Genomic DNA, 12976 nt, shown 5'->3' with positions numbered 1-12976 from the left:
CTAGAGCGCAGGCTCAGTAGTTGTGGCGCACGGGCTTAGTTGCTCCGCGGCATGTGGGATCTCCCCAGACCAGGGCTCAAACCCGTGTCCCCTGCATTGGCAGGCGGATTCTTAACCACTGCGCCACCAGGGAATTCCCTCAATGACTTCTTGAAAGACCCGGTTCTTCCTGTCTTCTGCTTTTCTGTCTTTCCCGGTTAGCTTCCCTGATAATGGCCAGAGTGGCCACGGTTCCAGGGGCTCCATCAGATACAGCAACATCCTGGAGGAGAAGGGGAATCAATTTTAGATGGAAATTAACCGTGTCTGCAGTCTTCAGTGATTACTGATGTGCAGGAATCGTGCAAGGTACTGGGGATACAGTAGTGAACTAGACACAATCACTGTCCTGACAGATCATTGTGGGGGATCTGGACAAATGAATAGGCAATTATGAATCAATGTGTTAAGTACTATGATAAGGAATTAGGGTACTATGGAAGCACATGAAGAGTTGTATACATTTTATATATATATGTATATACAGTTGACCCTTGAACAACATGGGTTTGAACTGCACGAGTCCGCTTATGTGTAGATTTTTTTCACTAGATACATACTACAGTATCACCTGATTCCCAGTGCGTTGAATCTGTGGATGCAGAACTGCACATATGGAGGGCCAACTGTAAAGTGATAGGCTGGGGGCAGAGTAGGAGAAAAGATGAGTGCTATGGACTGCATGTTTGTGTCCCCTCAGATTCATAAGTTGAAACGCTAACCCCCAATGTGATGGTATTAGGAGGTCAGGGCTTTGGGAGGTAATTGGAGTTAGATGCGGTCCTGAGGGAAGAGCTAATCATGGTGCGATTAGTGCCCCTATAAGGAGGTGATAGGACCAGAGCTCTTTCTCTCTGCCATGTGAGGGTGCAGTGAGAAGACAGCCACCTGTGGACCAAGAGGAAGGCCCTCACCAAGAACCCTACCGTGTTGGCACCCTGATCTCAGACTTCCAGCCTCCAGAACTGTGAGAAATAAATGTCTGTTGTTTAAGCTCCCCACTCTATAGTATTCTGTTATACTGACTGAGAGAGTGAGTCTATGGTCTTTGGGTCTGGGGCAAAGAAATGATAACTGGACATCACTGGGGTAAGTAGTGGACAAGCCATCAGAGTCCATTTTCTGATCCTTTGCCTTTAGGGCACTGTTGTCTTCTTTCCAAGATGTTAATGAATCAATCTAGCAAATTAGCCCTTACTAATTTGTCGTGACTGTTCTAAAGGCATGGCTGTTTTAGAAGGAGCAATATTTTTAAAAAGGAGGTTAATAATACTATAACTTATTATATTTTGTGTAAAAATAGCTTTATTGCTTTTGAAATGTGGGGTATATTCTTCTAAACAATTCAAATTATACAAAAAAAGCCAGAAAAGAAAGTAAAAAATCACCTCAAATGGTTCATCATCCAGAGACAACTGAAGTTCCCATATTCATGAACATCCTCCTAGACATACCTCTGGGCCACGTACATATATGTACATAATTTCCCAAACAAGATCAACTCAACATGAGCTTTACAGTTTGCTTTATAAAAACTGAACCATAGGCTATAGACATTTTTAATGGTTTCCTTGTATTCCAGTGTGTGTTTGTATGTATGTGTACGGGGGTATATGTGTGTGTGGCTTAATTTATTCAATCAGTCCTCTATTGAAGGACATTTATTTTCAAAGTTTTGTTATGATGCGCAAAGTTCCAGTGAATTTTCGTTATCATACATGTTTTTGAACACAGTACACAAGTTGCACAGTAGAGGAACATAGGGTAGTAAAGCAAGGGACTTCATGAGGTCCAGAGCCTCTTACTCAAAATGTGGTCCTTGGACTGGCAACACCTGATTCACCCGAGAACTTGGTAGAAATGCAGAATCTTAGGCTCCACCCCAGACCTACAGAATCAGAATCTTCATTTTAACAAGATCTTGTCTGGGGGAGAAGGGACAGTTTGCCTGAGAAACCTGAAAAGTGAACAGGCATCATCCGGGCAACGACTGGGGGTGAGACTTGGTCAAGACGGAGGAAATAGCCTCCTGGAAGGAAGGCTTTGGGCCTGGGAGGACCCATAGGAAGAAGTCCTGTGTGGCTGGAGCTTAAGGAACAAGGGGAAGAGTGGAGGAGACAGGCAGGAGTTAGGCCACGGTAATGATTCTGGACTTCATTTGGGGGCCAGAAAAAACATTAAAAATTTCAGAGTAATACAGTCAGATTATTATTTTAACAAGCAACCTGTATCAACAAGGATATTTCCAGGTTTTATGGAGTCTAAGCTTGTTTGTTTGTTTGTTTTGGCTGCGCCATGCAGCTCGCAAGATCTTAGCTCCCCGACCAGGACCAAACCCACACCCTCTGCAGTGAATGCGTGGAGTCCTAACCACTGGACCACCAAGGAATTCCCAGAGTCTAAGTTTTATACAATTCAGGATGCTCCTTTTAAGGAAAAGACCACAAAATTATGAAACATCAATGTGGTTACTTATTTAGAATGAGAAAAAAAATCACAAATTATACATTTTAAGAAGCTGACAGGTACCACAAATATAAAACGATAATTCAGTCTTTCTTCCAACATGGCTAATCAACAGTTGCTTTTTATTATTGATAGTTTGGAAACGTTTTGGTATATAAGTAGCTATTGTCAATGTCATGGCAAATTTTTTCGGATCATTATCAAATTCGGAAAAATCTCTATTAAGTTTCTCTCAATTATGAGCTGTAAGTTTTCAAAGCATTTCAAATTTTCTCATGCAGTGAATAATCTCTACTTTTTGAATTGAGGACACTCATTAACCAGGGATTCAGGAGGTGCTCCGGTAAGTGAGGGGCCCTGAAGCTTAAGTTTCATTTATTTCATATAAACACTTTTCTGTGTATCCACCTTTAACTCCATACAGCAAACTGAACTGGGTCTTAGGTTATAGAGACACGGTCCTTGTCCATGGGAAGATCATGGATTAATGGGGAGACATGACAAAAGCTAACTATAAAGTAAGGCAGAATGTGAGTACTATACAACTGAGAGACAAACACAACTGTTAGTGAAATTCTGGGAATGTCATATACATATTCATAACTATATAAGATAGGCCATAGTTCATTCCAAAAATATTGGTCAAATGTCTACTATGTGCCTATCACTGCCGGGAACAGGTTGGGAGAGCAAAGATGGATACATCCAACAGGACCTCTGTCCCATGGGTCATAGTGTGGTAGGTAAGATATATATGCAGAAAAAGCAATGCCAATCATAATAATCATAGCAGCTAATATTTATGGAACATGATTCTTTGTCAGGCACAATTCTCAATGCTCTACATTTAAATACAATATCATAATACAATTAAATACAGTATATAAGGGCTTCCCTGGTGGCGCAGTGGTTGAGAGTCTGCCTGCCAATGCAGGGGATGCGGGTTCGAGCCCTGGTCTGGGAAGATCCCACATGCCGCGGAGCAACTAGACCCGTGAGCCACAACTACTGAGCCTGCGCGTCTGGAGCCTGTGCTCCGCAACAAGAGAGGCCGCGATAGTGAGAGGCCCGCGCACCGCGATGAAGAGTGGCCCTGCTTGCCACAACTGGAGAAAGCCCTCGCACAGAAACGAAGACCCAACACAGCCAAGAATGAATAAATAAATAAATAATAATTAAAAAAAAAAAAATACAGTATATAACAGTACAAAGTAGAATATGCTAAATGCCTTATGAGTGGTCCAATTATGCAGAATACTTAAAAGGGAGGGAAATTTTTCTGGCATCATCATCATCATAAGGAGAAGAAATGAGCACCTGTTGTACCAGGCATGACTCATCCATCATCTTAATATAACCTTCATAACACTGTAATGTAGGCATTGATGTGCCCTTGTTATGTCAGTGTTTGGAGAGGTTAGGGAGCTGGACAAAGAGAATAAGATTCTGGGCATTGACCTCCTAGGAAAGCTATCATGAACCAGGCACACACAAATGGTATGGGTCCAGGCTTTGTTCAACTTCAGCGAAGGCCACAAGCATATAGTTCAACAGGCCAAAGCACAGTAAGAGGTTTTTTCACAAAAATAGCAATCTCCTGCTCCTCCCTTCCCATACCCAGTCCTGCTTTCCTCTCTTGCAGCTGGGCTGTGAGCTCCTGGGGACAAAAGAGCTGTCTCCTAGTTGCCCAGTGCCCAGTGCCCAGCACAGGGCCAGTGTCCTGAAGTTAGCTGTTCTCCATCTTGATTCTTGAATCAGAATAATTTCAATTTCTCCCAACAAAATCTGTACATCCCTTAAAAAATTATCAGCGACTAAGCATCACATACAAACAATAACATCTATGAACCTTCATTTATTCAGTGCTCAGACCTCCAGCTGCTCAGCATTGCAAACACCCCTGAAGGCAGGTGGAGTAGAGGTTAGCTGTACCAATTTCATTCCCGTAGTTCTGATTTGAATCCTGACTCCTCCATATATTAACCTTGGGCAAGTTACTTATCCACTCTAGATAAGTCCTGGCAGGTGGTAAATTCCCAGTGAATATTCTCTGTCATCATTTCCCAGAAGAAAGGGGCAAATCTCTTTGATCATGTACTGGGCCTATGGCCTCATTCCTTGGCAGAGATAAACAGTCCCAAAGTCACAGACTACTGACTTAAAAATGTGTAAAATGAAACCACTGATTTCATAAGCTTGGTGGCCTGACATTCTGTGGGCGATGGGTGGAAGAATAGACAACAGCGGATGGGGTGAGAGTGAATTGCAGAGGCAGCAGGACTGCTACTCACAACTGAAAAGCAGTCTGGGTGGTTTAATGAGGGACAAACAGTCCTTTGCTAAGTAGCCTCCCTGAGGGCATGTTTGTGGGTTTGACAGCTCTTTATAGTAATAGATGTGCATAATAATACCTTGAAGCATCAACAAAAGGTCAAATATGTTCCGAGTAAGCAGTTCAGCCAGGCAAAGAGGTGTGTAATGCCTTTTTAAAAGACCCCTGAGCTTAACTTTGGATGGCATCTCTTAGAGAAGCTCAGTCTAAACTCTTACATGCCCAGGAGCAGCGTGTCCTCAATTTTAGAAGTACACGGACCAAAAAGATGTTTTAAAAAATTGAAGACCATGACAGGGCTGCCAGCTTGTTATTTTGCCATGTAAAGAAACCAAGAAACTAACGAGAGAACCACCATCTGTTATCATCTTTCCACGAAAGGAAGGAAACTTTAACGTCGGAGAAAGTAGGAAAGTCACAGTCTCGGAATAAAGGACAGTCCTTCAAACTGAACACATTTGGCATTGCAAAGCACTTGCTGCATTTCATGACTTTTCTGACTTTGCTGCACCTTCTGGAAGTGTTGCTATGGACCGACCAAATGGGCCTGGGATTTAGAAACTACTGCTTTCTCGAGTGGAGGTTCTCCAAGCGTGGGCCCAGATCAGCAGCAGCACCCCTGGGAACTGGTTACAGATGCACATTCTCAGGCCCCACCCCAGGCCTAGTGAAGCAAAAATTCTGGAAGCGGGCCCAGCAACCTGTACTTTCACAAGCCCTCCATGGGATGCTGACCCACCCAAGTTTGAGAAGAACCACGGTTGCAAAGCATCCCTTCTATTTTGTTTTTCCTTTGGCTGTGCCTTGTGGCATGCAGGATCTTAGTCCCCTGACCAGGGATTGAACCTGTGCCCCCTGCATCGGGAGCATGGAGTCTTAACCACTGGACAGCCAGGGACGTCCCCCAAAGCATCCCTTCTAGATGGATGGCACAGATGCTCTCTGGAAACCCTCCAATGGCAGGATCCCAACCACCTCGCAAAGAAGCCTGTTTCAATGTGAGTCACCTCAGGTGGTTAGAAACTCCTGGACGGGTCTCGCTGGTCCCAGTTCTGCCCTCTTGAGCCACCCAGAATGATTCTTCCCTGTCTCCTGGCACTTGACAACACACTGTCTACATTTGAAGGTGACGATTATAGCTCCCTTCTCCAGGTGAGCACAGCCACTGATCGTCAGTGGTCCTCACATGGCTCGATCTCTAGTCCTCTCATCAGCCTGGTTGCCCTCATGTGAAGGCCCCTTTACTCTCATTATTAACAACCACCATTTATTGAACACTTGATACTATGTGCCACACACTGCCTAGGGATATTCCATATCTCCTCATTTTTAATGTTCTCAACAACCCTGGGAAGTTGGTCTCTTATCTCCATTTTACAGAAAGAGTAAGGTCAGAGAGGTCAAGTAACTGTCCAATATCCCTCAGCTGGTGAGTAGCTGAGCCAGGATTCCACACTCAGGCCTGTGGCACTCCTGGTCTCATGTTCTTTCCACTGTATGAGGTTGCCCTTAAATTTCCATCAAAATCTTCTTATTTTAGGGGAGGCTGAGCCAGGAAGAGGTAGCCATGAGGACTGAGTATGTAACAGGTGGGTAACAGTATGGACTCTGGAGTCAAACAAATCTGGGTTGAGTCCCATTTTCTTCAGTTGCTAATTATATGACCTGGCATGTGTTTCCTATTCTCTCTAAGCCTCAATTTCTTCATCTGTACAATGGGGATAATAACAGTATCCACTTAAGTCTGCTATGAGTAGTAAATGAATTTGTGCTTATAAAGCACTTAGCAAAGTGCCCGGTACACAGTAAGGACTCAGTAAATATCTCTTATTATTACTGAGTAGATGTACTCAGCAATTATATAATTATAGCACAGATGGATCATATCCACACACGTGTACATTATAGCAATATAAACCATTGTCTCCTTTCCAACTCCACCGAACACCCATTTATTTCTGGCCCTGCATGATTTCAGCAACTTCCTGATTCCCTCCCTCCAGTTTCTCACTTTTGTAAGTTGACCTGCATACACTGATAGGTTACTCTTCCCAAAGCCCAGCTCTGATTATATGCGCCATCTCCCTGTTGAAACACTATCTTCAAAGTAAGTGCAAGTTTCTCTTCCTGGCTTTCAAGGGTCTGCATATGATAGGGCCCTAAGTTCCCACTCACCCCTTGTCCTCGCTCTTGCCTGACATGGACTCTAGTTCCAGCTAAACTGATTTATGGGCCCTTCTTCATACATGAAGTTCCTTCTGCATTTTCTCCATCCAAAACGGCCACCCATCTCCTTACCCTCCCTCCACCTCATGGCTTTCTGTCAAAGTTTTCAATCAAGTACTCTCTCATCTCCAAGAGATGCAGGCAACTTCTTCCTTTGAACTCATTTGGCCTTTATTTCTTGAATTATAATAGTGTTAGGAAAAGAGCTTAGATTTTGCCATCAGATAGACCTGCGTTCAAATTTTGAATCTTCCTCTAGTGTCTCATGTCCCTGAGATTAAACGTCCTCATCTGTAAATTGGGGAAAATAAAATTATGGAGACTGAAGGAGACTGGCGAATACACGGCTCCTGCTCAGAGCCTGATTCAAGGACTTTTTCAGCATCTCTTCCCTTCTCCTGTACGGGCATGACGCAGTTTAAATCCCCTATTTGTGGAGAGTGAGAACTTCACCTTCATTGTGTTGGTATCACTCACAGTCCTCAGAATAAATCTTTATAGACAAATGCTCACTAAGGACATGTTGAACTGAACTCACTGCCTCTTATTCGCTAAGGGGTCAGTTCACTTAACCTCTCTGAGCATCAGTACTCTTGTCCCTAAAGTTAGTGATATGAAAAAGAAATCTTTATGTTCCTTCCAGCTATGCCATTCTTTCATTCATTCAATAAATATCTACTGAGCACTTACAATGTGTTAGACAATCTGCTAGGTTGTGGGGATGCCACGGGGAAGGTCAGATGTTCTATAATTAGAACTCTGTTCCACAGCAATGAAAACTCAGCCTAGCACTGGCTGTGGACCTGTGGAGCGTGGGCTAGCAGTGCTGGGCTGCAAATGTCGGTAGGAGAGAGCAATGTGTGTAGGCAGCTTGGGAGAGCTGGAGCCTCCAGGAAGACAGTACTCTTTCATCATAGGTTGGAAAACCTATTGTTCCCCTTGGCTTGGTGCTTCATAGGCGGCTGCCCATTAGTTGGGTATGAAAAAAATTTTAGCGGATTTACTGAGATAGAATTTACATATGATAAAATTTGCCTGTTTAGGGCTTCCCTCGTGGCGCAGTGGTTGAGAATCCGCCTGCCAATGCAGGGGAAACGGGTTCGTGCCCCGGTCCGGGAAGATCCCACATGCCGCGGAGCGGCTAGGCCCGTGAGCCACGGCTACTGAGCCTGCGCGTCTGGAGCCTGTGCTCCGCAATGGGAGAGGCCACGACGGTGAGAGGCCCGTGCACCGCAATGAAGAGTGGCCCCCGCTCACCGCAACTGGAGAAAGCCCTCGCACAGAAATGAAGACGCAACGCAGCCAAAAATAAATAAATAAATAAATTTATTTAAAAAAAAAAAAATTTCTCATCACAAATCTGCCATAAAGATGAGTTCACTAATTTGGGGTATTACTTTAAAAAAAAAAAAAATTGCCTGTTTAAAGTGTACAATTCAATGGTTTTTTAGTATATTTACAGAGTTGTGCAACCATCATCATATCTAGTCTAATTAGAACATTTTGATTCCCCAGAAGAAACTGACAACTTTATCTTTGTAATAAAGGTCAAGTGAATGAATACCTTAGCCCAAGTCAAGTCCTGCCTTTCTTCACCAGCACAGAAATGTGGCTCAGATTGTTGTGGAGATGATAGGGTTGAGAAGTCAGAGTGTAGAAATATATATCTTAATTAGATCACTGGTATTCATTTGGTATGTCGGCTTAAAACATAACGTCAACCCCAGAGAACTCCAGCTTGGTTAAATGTGAAGTAAACATCCAGCCACATGATCTTCTCCAAGCACAGCCCCTGCTCTACCAGCTCCATGGCTCCCTGCTGGCTACAAGCAGGGTCCTTAAGCTGGTATCACATGATGACCCAAGATGGGGCCAACCTACCCTTCCTGTTCCTCTCCGTCTCCTCCCAACATTTGCCCTCAATCCCTCTCTCTCCTCCCTCAGTCAAGTCAATTACCCCTCTGTGTGCTGTCTTCACAGGCACCCCCCTGTAATAGCAAAGCCTTCTCTGGACCTGCCCCCCTCCCTACCCCAACTCTGGCTTCTCTTTACAGACACGATCCTTGGGTAAGTTACACATACTTCTGCCCATTTCCTCATTCCTAATCCCACTGCAACCTCACTTAGGCTCCCGTGACCCCCTCCTAACGCTTGCATCGAGACCACCCATGACTTTAGAATTGCCTGACTCAGAGGGTCCTTTCAAGCCTCCTCCCTGCCCTCTTGGTCCTCTCTCCTTGAAACCCTGTCCCCCCTGGCCTGTGACCCATGCCCTCCTTCCACCAGTCTGCTCAGCCTCCCACCTGGCACTGCCCCCTCCCTCCCTCTTCCCAGCCTTGGTGGAGCTCAGGGCCCCCTCCTTGGCCCATGGCTCTCCTAGTGCTCAACACCCCACCCCTGCTGTGACCTCACTCTTCACCCACACACAGAGGCTCCCAAACCTTTCTGGGCACCAGGTGTCCGGCAAGACAGAAATGCTGTTCCTAAGGAAGACGCCTTGGCACTGACCTTGGCTCTGTGCAGGGTCTCTGGACCCAGGCTCAGATAAGCAGAGGATCAGAGGGGAATGTGGGCCAATTTACATAAGAATCCAGCACCGCTGGGGAGAAGAGGGCCCCCTCCTCATCCCCTTCTCCTTGAGATCTGAAGGTAGAGACACCCAGCAGGTGGACCCCACGAGCTTGTCCCTGGTCCTGGAGCTGGTGGAAAGGGCAAAAGCCTCAACCGACAGCTCGCCCCAGGGATCCGGTGGATAAGCATCCACCGAGGGACGGGGAGGGCTGGTTCGGGGCAGTGCTTAGCTCTGCTCTTCTGTTTGGGGAAATGAAGGAGAGGGTTGTTGGCCTCTATGGGCTGCAGCTGGAGTGGTGATGAACAGTGACACCATCTGACAGTGGTGGGTCATTACAACAGTGACGTAAGGACTTCAATCCTCCGAGTTCTTGGGTAGTTGGGAAGGAAACAGGTCTCTTAACAGAGAGATATTGGACTTTCTGTTAAGAAGGGCAGGTGGGGGCTTGAGCAGTTAATTTGAAAAACAAAGATGTGACCACATTTGTACACTGAGGAAGTGAGTGAGGCATATCGGGCACACATATACAAACATACCCCATTCTCATCCTGTATAGACAATGCTACTGGACATCTCCTCTTGGAGTCCTGCGGGAACCCCAACCTCAGCATGCCTGAAGTTTTTGCTGTTTGTCCTCCCAAAGGCCCTATCCCGGCATGTGACACAACCAGTACAGTCCCCAAGCCGGAAGCATTGGAGTCATTCTTTAAAAAATAAACGACTATGCAAATGTCTTTTCATTATATAAGTAATGTCCACCATGGGAAAATTACAAAATGATCCCATTTTACAGATGTGGGAACTGAGGCCAGGAGAAGAGTCATCATGACTTCAAGAGCACACAACCAATACGAGGCATTCCTAGGTGCACACTGGTTATTCTAGAGATGAGAACAAATGTTTGACATTTCTGGCTTTTTAAGAAGTCTCTTCAGATGCCAGTTTCCTTGGAGTGTGGTTAATCTGTTGATGTCCTGTGAATTCACTGAGGTCCGGTTTCAGGGTTGCTCCCAGGAAGACTGACTGTCCTGATGTCCTGACCCATACTGGTACACTGATTCTGTAACAGATTCTATAAAAGTCTTCTTGAGGCCCTCCTGCTGGTGTCTGGAGACTCTGCATATTTCACCTTGTCTCATCCTTACTGTGATCCCATGAGTTTCATGAAATCCCTCTCCTTTTTTTTTTTTTTTTTAAGATGAGGAAATTGAAGTTGAGAGAAGGTAAGCAACTTGCCAGCTCCCATGGCAGAATTCGAGTCAGACCTGTCTGACCACGAGCCTCGGTCCTGTCCCTGGCCTTGCTATGCTTGCCAGCCTTGGGCCTGGCTAGGAGGGGCACTCTGAGCACTGCTTCTCAAACTTGACCGTGCACTGGGAATCTTGCCAAGATGCAGATTCTGATTCAGGACGTCGGGGTGGGATCAGAACGTCTGCATTTCTAACAAGCTCCCAAGGGATTCCAAGGCTTCTAGTCTGAGGACCACAGTTTGAGAAGCAGGAGTTCAGAGCACCCCTCTCATTCTGCAGCAGAAGAAACCAAAGCTTGAAGTAAAGCAACATACTTCAAGCCACATGGCAAGTTAGTGGAAGGGGCAGGAGAAGGTTCAGGAACCCTGATTTCCAGTCCAGACCCTTTCCTACCCTGTGTGTCAGTTATTAAGTTATCGCCTCTCAGCTCCAAACCTGTCTTTCTACGCTTGGCTTTGGATACTGGAGATGGGATTCTGCAAACTACACTGTTCTGCTTTGCCCACTGGCCCTACATTAGGATCTGTGCATGTGCTCAAGAGATGAGAGACAGAGGCAGAGAGACAAAGAGAGAGACAGAGTGGGGGAGAGAGGGAGAAAGGCTGCTCAGCCATCAGCTGGAGTGGGCGAGGGGAAGGGGGAAGAAGGGACTTGCTCCCTCCTATTTGCTTCCAGAGGACTTGTGTCTGCCATCCTCTCCCTGTGAGCATAACCCAGCAGTGCTTCTATTGCAGTAGCAGTTCCTCCCTGTAGCAGCAGCTGGATCCAGTCTGCAGTTTTTCCCAGTCCTTGCAGAACATCCTCACAGGCACCAGCACCAGTGACCAGCCCCCCTTCCCCAGGGGTTGGGTCCCAGGTCCACGGGGCCCTCCTCCAAGTGTTTACTTTGAATAATTCCAACCTCTTCCCTGTGTCCCCCAGCCCTCGGAGTCAGCAGCTTCTTGCACTTACTTCCTCCTAAGTGTTTCCTTCTTGACTCTTCAGCTACAGAGTTAACAACATTAACTGACCTTATATTTCTTTACACTAAACTCTCTCTGTTAAAATAACTGGACCTTGGCCAAGATACTCTATGATATATTAATTTAAAAATAAACAAAACATCCCCTCTAGATTCTGAATTCCTGGAGGGCGGCCACTGGGTCATTACGATGAGTCTGGCATCTATCGGAGTGAGTGCCTGGGCATAGCAGCAAATACATACACACACACACACACACACACACACACACACACACACACACACACACAGAATGGATGAAGCTGTTAAACACTTTTCTTTTAATGTGAGACCCGTAGACAGGCCTTAAAGTCCAAGTTTTAGAATTAACAGGATTTGGGTTTCTAATCAGACTTTTTCAATTATTAGGCAAATTGCTCGCACTTCCTCTCCATTTCCTCCTCTGGAAAAGGGAGATAATACCCCCGTTTGGGTTGTTAGAATTAGAAATGATGCAGGCAAAGAGCTGACACCATGCTTTGGAGAGCTGCCAGGACACAAGCTGTTAAAAGGGGATCAAGTCGATGTTCTAATCAGGTTCCAGCGGAGAAGAACAAGAAGCACATGGTGACCTAGGAAGGTTAAATTGTCCACGAGGATGAGACAAACGGGGAGGTAATTTTCTGATGAGGTTAAGACAGGGAGGGAGTCGAGGCCTAAAGTCTCCTTGGAGAAGGTTTTGGGTTTATGAGGAGCCTGGTGAGCACCAGGCGGCCATTCAGGGCCCTCCACGTGCCAGACCCAGTGCCAGGCCCTAGGGCTGCAGAGATGAATGGGACGGGCCTGTTGTCTTGGAAACACACAGGGCATCCAATCAATTCACTCAACTCACATCACGGAGGGTCTACTGGGGGCCGGGCCCTGAGCCAGTGGCTTGGCGGCAAAGGTAAATTAAAGTAGTCTCCGACCTGAGGAATTCAGAATTGAGTAAGGGGCAAGTGAGACCAAAAGGATAGTAGCCACGTAAAGCTTGGAGGATGCTCTGCTACTTAAATGGTCTTGCAGCCCCCATGTCCCTCTGCAGTCCATCCTGCTAACTCATGGCCATTGCAGCCATATCCCTAGGGCTCAGCTCTGCTTTGAAAAAGAGC

This window comes from Balaenoptera borealis, assembly GCF_965194805.1.
Source record: "Balaenoptera borealis genome assembly, chromosome: 1".
Taxonomy (NCBI): Eukaryota; Metazoa; Chordata; class Mammalia; order Artiodactyla; family Balaenopteridae; genus Balaenoptera; species Balaenoptera borealis.
Note: the sequence above shows the minus strand (reverse complement) of the source record.